The sequence below is a fragment of the Petaurus breviceps genome, unplaced genomic scaffold (assembly GCF_028583685.1).
Source record: "Petaurus breviceps papuanus isolate PSGF00001 unplaced genomic scaffold, PetGlider_PUasm1.0 90730, whole genome shotgun sequence".
Taxonomy (NCBI): domain Eukaryota; kingdom Metazoa; phylum Chordata; class Mammalia; order Diprotodontia; family Petauridae; genus Petaurus; species Petaurus breviceps.
Genome location: NW_027187324.1, coordinates 4,955,600 through 4,960,165, shown reverse-complemented (window position 1 = coordinate 4,960,165; position 4,566 = coordinate 4,955,600).

Genomic DNA, 4,566 nt, shown 5'->3' with positions numbered 1-4,566 from the left:
TTCTTCTTCTTCTTCTTCTTCTTCTTCTTCTTCTTCTTCTTCTTCTTCTTCTTCTTCTTCTTCTTCTTCTTCTCCTCCTTCTTCTCCTCCTCCTCCCCTCCTCCCCTCCTCCTCCTTCCCCTCCTCCTCCCCTCCCACTCCTCCCATTCCCCTCTTCCTCCTCTTCCCTTACCCTCTTTTTCTACCTTCCCCCTCCCCCTCCTCGTTCTTCTTCCTTCACCACATGTGTTCCCTCTCTCCAATTCAGACACCATATTCCTCCATATAAGTGCTCTGTCCAGGAATATAATTTTGGTCACAAATTTTGTAATATGTTTTGGAATTTGGGATATATATATGTGTATATGTATGTATGTATGTATATATATATATGTGTGTGTGTGTGTGTATAAAATTCATTTATTTAATATTTTTACCCAAAGCTGGGGCAATTTACTTTTTATCCTTTGCAGTTTGAAAATGACTTTAAATCCAAATCACTCTGGCTTTCATTGAATGGCCAATAATAACCCCCAGCCTTTGTGACTCATTTTGATGTCTTATAATGAGGGTAAATACGAATTTGCTTTCTGTTCGGGGGCAGAATCTTTGCGGGGCTTCCCCTCCCAGACTGAAATTTTTGTGATGGTATCTGTGGACATCGTTTGTCTCATTTTTACCTAGCCCTTGCCTATCTCATTTTCTCAAACATACCTGAGAAAGACCTTAATTTAGAAAGGCCAAGGTCACTCACTGCATCCTGCACCATCTCTGGTTGTTTAAACTTTGTCTCCTGACTGAACTCTGATAATTCTAGAAGAGAGGGTAAGGCTAAAGGCTTTGTAGCTCTGCCTCACATAAATTCAATTCATAAGCTACTTAAGACATCACCATGTCATTGGTCATCTTCAAGAAGATCAAACAACCTACTGCCTCAGGAGACATCATAGAAAGTTTTCAGGTGGAAGTTGTATGACCACTTGCTTCACTTGTAGAGCAGAATCCCTTTGAGATATACAATGAACAAAATAACTGCTGATCATTTTTAGGTTACTGAGATCCTGTTATTCCATAATATCAGTTTTCCAATGTCACTTATAACATGTAGTACACAAAGTTAATCACAACACTTCAGATGTTGCTTTATTATATCATTTGTTCTGTGTGCTTTAATTTCCATAATGTGAGATTACTGTAGGGAAGATATTGTGGGGGGTAGCGGTACTTGCTACTTTTAGATAACAAAAATGTGGGTATATATCCCAGTTCTGACAATTACTAGTTACATTACTAAGAATAGTTAATTTTACCTATCTCATACTCAGTTTCCTCATCTATAAATTAAGGATCATAATTATTTTTTATCTGACATTCAAAGTTGTTTTGATAAAAGCCAGTTATAAACATCAGAGTACTATATAAATATAAATTTTATGTAGGAAGCACATTCTAATTTCACTCATATTAAACTTCTAGTCAACCAAAACTGTCAGATTTTTTTTCTATGAACTAATATTAAGTCACATTTCTGCTTTTTTAAACTTAGGCAGTTGAATGTTCTTTTAGCCTAGGGCCAAGATTACCTTTATTTCTATTAAAATTTGTATTATAAATCTCTGACCATTTTTTCAATATGTCAAACTATTTCAGACTCCCAATTCTGTCATATAATTGATTATTTATTCATACAAACTTCATGTCATCCACAGAATTGAAAGAGATTTTATCTAAATTTCCTCCCAAATGATGATTAAAATAATGTTGAATAGGGCCAAAGTGAAACCCTGCACTAAGAAACAGGAGCCCTTCACCAGGTTTATGTTGATTCATTAAAGAAAAATTCAGGTCTGATAATAGAAATGTTTTAAATTCATCTAAGCATACATCATCCAATAATCTTATTTTTGTCTTCTTTATAAGCACATGATGAGGTACTTTCTCAAATGTCTTATTGAAATCCACCTACATGTGACATGTCTTTGTTATTTCCCTCTTATATAAATTCACTGTAATATTTAAACACTTACTGTATTCAGCCTCCTGGGTTCTAGGCATTTAGAAAAGATAGAAAGTTTGTATAAGCTAAAATTATGTTTTAATTGAACTTATAGTCCATCAGGACAATAAAAAAATATTTATATGTATAAAAGACTAATATTTTTGGTGTGGGAATTTTCTCTATGATGCAGATCATGACCTATTTATGTCTAGTTTTCCTGCTTATCTAGACAATAAAATTCCAAAATTTCAACAAAGTAGTCCAACAAAACATGGTTGGGTTTTGCTGCATTATCTTGATATCACAAAGATACCAGAAGAGCAATTAGACTCTATGTAGACTATCGTTTTTTTTTTTTTTTAAAGCAATTGGGGTTAAGTAACTTGCTCAAAGTTACACAGCCAGTTATTTCTGAGTGTGGTGCTAAGTATCAGAGCCTGGATTTGATCCCAGGTCATCCCAACACTGGGGCCGGTGCTCTTACTTGCTGTGCTACCTGGCCACCCCTACATTGACTATCCTTATATCTTGTTAATTAAACCTCCTATTTCTCATGGTAACACATTCCTATGGGTAGCTGAACTCCTCTTTTACTTTGTAATTTCTCCCATGAGCCTTTTAATTGCTCCCTGGGAGATATTCATCTTTAGTTCTTTGAAGACTAGTCTTCCATGTCTCAGAGTCATTGAACTATATAATAGGAATATTGATATTACAAAGGTGGGCCTTTATTTCAAGAAGTTTACTGTTACTAAGGAAAAATCAGTTTTCAAATTCTATATATAATTAATTTTACTTTTTGGGCTTTGAAGTGTTTCACAATGTGGTAACTACCCCCTTTAAGTTTTGCTTCACTGGTAATTTAGATAAGCATAATATACATAACATTATTCAAATCATCAATAACATAGGTAATAATACAGCACAAGATATCTTAGCCATGGTTTGAAGCTTGGTGCAGTGGCTAGCTGACACCTGTGAGTTAAGATAAATTATCAACTCAATAAAACACTGGATAACACCAAAGGAAAAGGGAAAAAATAGAGAAAACAGTACAGGAAAGTAAAAACATGTAAAAGTCACCCAAAGGTACTTAGACTCCCATCCTTCTGACATTTAACAGCTGGGTGACCAGTTATCTATTCTGATCCTGAATTTCCACTCTGTAGAAAGGAAATAATAATACCTGTAGGGTCCATTTTGAAACACTGTTTTGAGACTGAAATGTAAATGATGCATTAAAGAACTTTGTATTGTTTCTGGTGCCAAATAAATTTCAGATATTATATCCCAAAAAAAGCCAACAGGTACATAGACAAGGATATTCTGCACAACAATATAATTAGTTGAAATCACCAAGGAGATTTTTGGATTCTCAGGAGTTTCACCACCAAAGTCCTAAAATCATTTAAATAGTCTCATTATATTATTATATAGTTACAGTAAAGTTAACTCAAATCATCCCAAGTCTTCTTTATAGTGTCTTGGCTCGATACAGCTTCAGTTGTGTTGTGAATGTGTGCATATATGTCTGTGTATGTGGAGTAGTAATCAAACCTCCCCTGTTTCACCAGTTCCGTGAACTGCAAAAAACCAAGCAAAGGTCTTTGATGAACTCTACTATGAGACCTTCTTTAAAGCTGGTGCTAAATCACTCAATCAGTTCTGGATTCAACTAATTTATGTTATTCTGTAGAATACCTCTCTCTCTTTTTTCCCCCAGGAATAACAGGGGATACTTTATCAAAATAATAATACCACCTACCCTCCAGGGTCATTGTGAGGATCAAATGAGATAATATATGTAAAATGCTTTAAAAACTAGAAGGCACAATATAAATGTTAGCTATCAAATGCTTTGCTAAAATTTAGTTGAATTATTTTTGTTGTACACTTAGTTCATATAACAGTTTTGTAATCATGTCAAAAAAAGAAAAAAGAATAGATTTTGGGGGGTAACTTGTTCTTGACAAAACCAAACTCATTTGCTGTAATCACTACCTCCTTTTCAAGATGTCCAGTAGACATATTTTTACATCTTTTGATTATGTAATATTAGTGTTTTTAATTAATATATTATATTTTTCAGTAATCTCCAAAATCGTGGAAACCCACTCTGTTTCTAATTCTTAACTTCCACAAATTATGATGCTTTGGATATTCTCTTATATACTAAACTCAGTTTTCTCTCTTTGGCTTAGTATCGGTAGGAGTGTTGCTGGATCAAAGAAAATACCTTAATATATATATATATATGTATATATATATATATACATATATATATATATATATATATATATATAAATGATTCCAAATTGAGATATAGATTAGTTGACCTGTTTTAGAGTTCTACCAATAAAAGAGCTCTAAAGTATCTTTACAAAGATATTCTAATGTTGAATTAGCTATTCTCATTTTATTTTAATCTTTGTCTATTTGTATGGAATTTGATGAAATCTCAAAGTTGTTTCAATTTGTATTTCTCTAAGTACAAGGAACACAGAACTTGTTTTCAATTGTTGATTTATCTGCAAATCTTTGGAAAATAATTTGTTCGTAGCTTTTAACTATTTCTATATTGGGTAGTG